Source organism: Meleagris gallopavo, chromosome 4, assembly GCF_905368555.1.
Source record: "Meleagris gallopavo chromosome 4, MGAL_WU_HG_1.1, whole genome shotgun sequence".
Taxonomy (NCBI): Eukaryota; Metazoa; Chordata; class Aves; order Galliformes; family Phasianidae; genus Meleagris; species Meleagris gallopavo.
This window is the reverse complement of record NC_139407.1, coordinates 31222060-31228896: the sequence shown is the minus strand read 5'-3', so window position 1 is coordinate 31228896 and position 6837 is coordinate 31222060. Positions and strand designations below refer to the sequence as shown.

General features: G+C 40.3%; 1 pseudogene; it reads right to left on the bottom strand.

Annotated features, from left to right (window-relative positions):
- Window positions 1-3440: 3440 nt before the first annotated feature.
- LOC146544461 (uncharacterized) lies at window positions 3441-6537 on the bottom strand (annotated as a pseudogene).
- Window positions 6538-6837: the final 300 nt, after the last annotated feature.

Sequence of the window (6837 nt, the reverse complement as noted above, 5' to 3'; positions counted from 1 at the left end):
TCTTCCAATAACTATTTATTTCAGCAAGATTCACTGCACTCCTCTGAAACTGAAGATCCATTAGCTCAACTAATGTATACTTCACTATAACCTTAAAGAGATGGGAGACTTCATCTCAGTGTGGTTGCTGTATGAAGTAGGTACAGAACAGTACCTAAACCTTTGCAACTCCAACAAAAAACTCCAAGCCTGGAGCAAGTTGCACCTTTTGGTCTATAATAGCATTTAAACAGTTCTCAAGCACTCTCAGCAACTTGCGTTCCTCTCTGTGCATGCAGCTCCATCTGACACGTGCCACATTCAGAAGAGCTGCAAGGTTTTCATATTAAAAAAAACAACAACAAAAAACACAACAGAACAAAACTAAATGGAGGGATTTGGCGAAGCAGAAGAAAACATTACATTTCAAAATTTGTCTATGCAAGAAATTTATACCAGCAAGTGAGAACTTTCATCTCATTTCTTATTTGAAGAACTGATAAATGTTTCCATTTATTGTAAGCATGTGCTTCATTTTGGCACCATTAATATTGCTTAGTAGGGACATGTCTATTATAAATAAGCCACAATAGGATCATACATTAGAGATGCAAGCCATAGCTGATGGGATTCTGCTCAGTTCTAGCAAAATTCAGACATTCAGTGCAGTTTCACAGGCTTGATACTACTATAATCAAAACCTGGTGTGAGAATAATTTCTTACTGTACCACTGCATTCAGATAAAGTATTTTTATGCTACAACGTTCAACTGCCACTTTCAACTGTAGAAATCCAAATACTAATCCTCACTTTATCATTTTACACCTGACATACTAATTTATGCCAGTGCAATGCCAGGTTTATCTCCGTAACAAATCAAAGTAGTTATTTTACCCTGGTTTAAATGAACTGAAGAAGCTTGTGGTGATGAAACATTATGTCATCTGCATTTCAGTGTGAGAGCCCAAGTTGTAACCTCTGACTTCAACTTTACAGCAGCTCAGGAGAGGTGATTTGCACAGCTTGTATCCCAAAGAAGTCATCTTTTTTAACCAATGTAAGAAATTAGGACTACAGGTATAATTCAGAAGTGTCATTTGCAAAGTAGTTTTTTTTATATTTGATTATTTGTATTACCTGTGTAGCCAGCATTTGTATACTTTGACTGATTGTAGTAACATTTGTTTAAACACTGGCACTGAAATCTGTGCAAGGCATACAGCCCACCTCTTTTCTGAAATGATTTTTAGATCTGGCCTTGGACATGATGGATCCTAAGGAAAGCTGGCTGAAATATTTTTTGCTACATCAAACATTTTTCCAGAAACGAAAATCACATTGTGTGCAAGATGCATCTGCAAAACCTTTTTCTTCTTTCTTTTTCTTTTCTTTTTTTGTCAAGGAAAAACTGTTCAGGTCCAGGGCATTGTTTTCGCTTCTTATTAGAATAAGTTGAAGGAACAGGTGTTGGTACTATGTAACATTCAAAAGTACCTGTTTTCAAATCAAGTGCAAATTCCAAGCCATGTTTTGAAATTTTGAAAGGTGTTATAAAACCAGCCTGCTCAGCTGCAGGAGTCTTTTCAAAATCTTGAACAAGTCTTCCATTTTCATCTACATTCACGATTGCAAAAAGGATGGAGAAATGCAAAAGAGTGCCTCAATATTCTCTGACCCAAAACAAAAACTAAACAACAAACAAACAAACAAAAACAGTTAATTCTGATTTTTTTTCCTAGCAAAAGTATGAAATGCCACTGCTAGAATATAGGCAGCAAACCCATGTTCTTTAGAACTTTTTTAGAAACTACCATTTCTATAAACCAGTTATGCCATATTGGGTGATGAATGTAGGAGAGAATCTGAGTACACGTTCCAGGAATATTTTTCAATTCAATAAATGAATTCAGTATTTAATCCTGTTAGATGGCATTAAATGGCCCTTTGAGGTAAATTAAAGAAACTTTCAGCCTTCAACAAAAAGTAGACAGCCCAAAATCAGACTGACATTGATAACTGCTCTGTCCCCTGTATATCTTCTTATTGTCCAACAGTGCTACCAGAACATGTGGTAGTTTAAAAGGCCTTTTGTATTTTCCATATTAAACTAGAGCTGGTCTGAAGCTAGTCCAGAAATCTGACGAATGAATCACTTCAGCATTTGCACAATATAAAGCAAATATGGCAATTGAAGGTGGCAGAGTGAAAGCACAGACCCACTGAAAGCAGGCGCCAAAGCTCCCACTGGTGAGAGAAGCACACATCCACACTACCTGCAGAATTGATGCAATGCAGAAAGCAATTTCATAGGATGGGATTTTTCATGGGATCTAAGGTATCACGCACCCTACTACCACTAATTCAGCTTGCTGGCAATTTCCAGCTGTTTCCAAACATCCTGGTCCCAAAATTTCCATGATGACTTTATGATTTGTTCCAGCAGAGTTCTCAACTTTCTTTAGCATTAGCTGGAGTTCATACTGCACTGTATAACTGCAGTGGTGCTAACAAATATTTGCTCATACTTGCCAATATTTGTTCCTACTGCTTTGTTAGCCTTCTTACTTTAAGCACCCATTTTTTTTATTACTGCTGCCACACTTCCCTGATCCCATTGGGCTGATGATTGAAATTAACAATCTGCCCATCATCATCAGGCTTTACAAACATCTTGCACAAAGCACAGAGGAAAAAGCTAAGTTGCTCCAGTCTTAGTGTTACCACTTAGTTTGAGGAGATTTGTCATTGCAAAATGCCAGCTACAAACTTCCACCCTTAACTTCCACATCCTCCTTTTCTGACGAACAGGCAGCTAATTGGGTTTCTTCCACTTGTTTGTTCCTCAAACCAGCAAATAACATTTCTCCTTGCCAGTCAGCATCCTTTTTCCCACTTGGCAAACATGGACTTGTTCCTCACTTCACCGCCTTCTGTGCAAGAAGCTGGCTCTGCAACTGTTTGTTTTTGATTACTTCCTTATTTCTATTAGCATAGCCTGCAGCAGCTCAGCTTTGGGAGCCTGGCTCATGTCCTTCCAATAGTCTTGTCCTCCTGACAGCTCACATGTCCAGGAATAGCATAAACCTTTTTTTTTTGTACACAGGCAATTTTTAAAATACCCATTCATTGGAAGGTGGGTGTAACTGGGCATGGGCCAAATGTTCTGGTGGTACTCCAAGGCAGTAACGTTTTGGTCGAGAGGAAGCAACCTAGCAATTGAGAAGTCAATTTTTGGCTAGCATACCACAACACCTTTGCAGCACGGCTGTTCCCTTGTGATACTCTTGCCCAACCCCCAGCAGTACGATGGCTGAACTGCAGCTTCTCTAAGGAATAAGTTGGAGAGGGGGAAGTAAATCACCTCTTGTTTCAGTACAAATAGGGACTGACCCTCAGTCCATAGTTTCCAAGAGCAGTCATTGCTTTTGAAAGCAAAAAAGAACAGAAATAGACTCCAGTCTCATATCTTCTTTAAATCCCAAAGGATTATGTCAGAAACAGCAGGTGATTTGCTCCAGTCCTGCTCTATCCTGTGCACAGAAAGAAAAGGGCTTAAAAGTAAGAAATTGAAATTTCCCCCTCATGCATTCTTTTTCCTCAGCTTTTCAGTTAAAAAAAAAAAAAAAGTAAATTAAAATAAGATGAAAGGGTGGATCTGACATCCTTCAAGTTTAAGAAGCATGAAAACAGAAGGAGAGTTGGCCTTTAAAAAAAAACAAAAAACAAAAACAAAACAAAACAAAAAAAAAACAAAAAAAAACCCAGAATTTGCAAGGAAGAAATAATTTTTGTGTCTTGGCTATTTTCCGATCACATTTAGGAGATAAAAAAGCACTGCAACAGCTTGCCCATAGCAGCTAGGAATATGTCCTTGTGCTGAAAAAAGCCCTGAGCAACCTGGTCTGAATGTGCTGCGCCTGGGCAGGCGGCTGGACTAAATGACCTCCTGAGTACATCTGTTACATCTATAATATGGCCACACTGTCACTGCACATTGCATCATTTATTCTGGCAAGATACAAGTCATTACTTTTTTCAATCCTTTTAAGCAGGCATCTCGCTAATGGAACGTGGGATCTCAAAGAAAATTTTGAACATCTCCACATTTGACCTACACCTCATTCAGTGGTGATAAGGGACATCTATATGGAGCTGTGTTACAGATATACCTATATACCAGTTTACCCCCAGAATCCAGTCTACACTGGACAACTCTTAATTCCTTGAATTGCAAATCACTCACCAAGCTAGCAAGACACATTATAGAGGGAGAGTTTTATTACCTTGCAGGCTGTAAGATACTACCCTTTAAGATATCTAAGCAACAAAAGCCTTTGATTTACTTATTCAGAAACTGATTGCACAAATGCTTAGCTAAAAGAAATGTTTACACATATGAGTTTCAGGCTTCACATTTCCTCCAGGGAGGAAAAAACACTGAGCTGCCCTGCAAAGAAGTTAATATATCACTCCAGCCAACAAGCAAATGTAGACCACAGTCTCTCCATCTCTCTGCCTTACATTCATTGAGTAAGATGACCAGAACTGCAGACTGGCCAAGACAATAAAACAGCGGACAAATCTGCCAAAAGCCATACAAATTTCCTTTGTTAAGCCAGCACATTACACTGATACCAAACCCAGTATCAGAAAGGGTGTTCTGACCCCTCCCCTTGCAGATGAGTCTCAACACCCTTGGATTTGGAGAAACATCACTCTTTCTGTTGGCTGGGTCACCAGGTGTATGTCCATCTCACTTCAGATCAGGGCCAATTTCCTTTCTACCTTTCCCTGAACTCCTCCTTAATTCCAAGAGCGTTTCCATCCATCATCTTTTCATCTACAGCCTCTTGTCCTTTTTTTCACATGCAGAGAGAAGAGCTCTGTGAACTATCTTTCCCTGATCACCACCAGACTGCTTCCAGGCTTAGAAAACATGCCAGGTGACAAAAGCAACCGTGGATTCAGTAAACTGTTGCTTGCCATGAAAGATTCAGTTAAGTCCCCATTACTTTATACTTCACCCCAATTTATTCCTTCCACTAACTTTCCCAAAACAAAATCAAATTTCTCGTACATTTTTAGTCCTGGCTTCTGAAAAGCTCTCAGCAACTATGACTCCAGATAGGAATTCAAACAACTGTATTTCTCCTTTAACTACATGTATGAAAAAGTGAAGTTTTCAGACATGCTCAACACAGCAGAAAGATCTCAGAAGAAGATAATAGAGGCAGAAATATATTTTTGCAACAGTGGCTAACCAGGAACTGTAGGAGCAGATCTCTGAAAAAAATATTCTTTTAGACACCATCCATGCTTAAATGGCAATATTGACACAAGTGTCTCACGCTCCACTGTAATTGAGTGTTCCATTTATGGTCCTTTATTACTAGTTTCAAGAATAATCTTCTGCCTCATGGGGTAGGGGGAAGAGGGCAGGCAGAAATCAACATTTCTATTCAATGGGAAATTCTAGTAATTCAATCTTTTTCCTTCTGTGTAGAAGAAAATAGAAGTGCTTACAAGAAAGCATTAACTTTTTTTTTTTTTCCAGAACGAAAGAGTTTGGGAAAAAAAAGCTATTTCAATTTTATTAAACAGTTTCTCAATTGAAATGATTTATTCTGCCTTTCTGCCTGAAGAAGTTGCACTCCATTTTGTTGAGCCAAACTGACAAGTCATGTTAATCCTGCTCCCTGTTCCAACAGTGCCACTATCAGACTGTATAACAAGTCAGCCCCTCTCCTGCCTATAAGCTCCCCTCAAGTACTGGAAGGCCACAGTGAGGTCCCCTGGAGACTTCTTTTTGTAAAGCTAAACAAGCCCAGCTCCCTCAAGCTGTCTCACAGAAGAGGTGCTCCAGCCCTTGGATAATCTTTGTGACCCTCCTCTGGACCCTCTCCAAAAGCTCCACATCCTTCTTGAGCTAGGAGCCCCATGCCTGGATACTCCAGGTGGAGCTGTGCGAAGGCAGAATACAGAGGAAAAATCACCTCTCTCACCTGCTGGCCACACCTCTTTTGATTCAGCCCAGGATATCATTGGCCTTCCAGGATGCAAGCACACACTGCTGGTTTACATCAAGTTTTTCATCTATCAGGATCCTTAAGTCCTTCTCTTGGGCTACTCCCAAGGAATTCTTCTCCCAGTCTGCACACGTATCTGAGATTTTCCCAACCCAAGGGCAGCACATTGCAGTTGGCCCTGTTTAACCTCATTAGATTCACATAGGCCCACCTTTTGAGCTCAGTCAGGTCCCTTTGGATGGCATCCCTTCCTTCTGCCATATTGACTGCACCACTCAGCTTGCTGTCATCAGCAAACTTGCTGAGGATGCACTCGACACCACTGCCTATGTCACTGATAAACATATTGAAGAGCATTGGTCACAAGACAGACCACTGGGAGACATGACTCACAACTGTCCACATGGACATACAGCTATTGACCACAATCCTCTGACTATGACCATCCAACCAGTTCTTTATCCACTGTATAGTCTAGCCTTCAAATCCATCTCTCTCCAATTTAGAGATAAAAATGTAGTGTCTGACCATTCAGAATTCAGGCCTTCTGAATTCCAGGTAGATGACATCAGTTGCCATCCTTTGTCAACCAGTGTGCCTTCACTCTATTGTAGGAGGCCACTAGATTGGTCTGGCATGATCTTCCTCTTGTGAAGCCATGCTGGCTGTCTTGGATCATGAGGATCTGCTCCAGGACCTTCCTAGGCACAGGAGTGAGGCTCACCAGTTTGTAATTCACTGGTCCTCTCTCCTCCTTTTCTTATAAATGGCAGTGATGTTTCCCTTTTTCCAGTCACCAGGGACTTCACCTGACAGCTACAACTTTTCAGA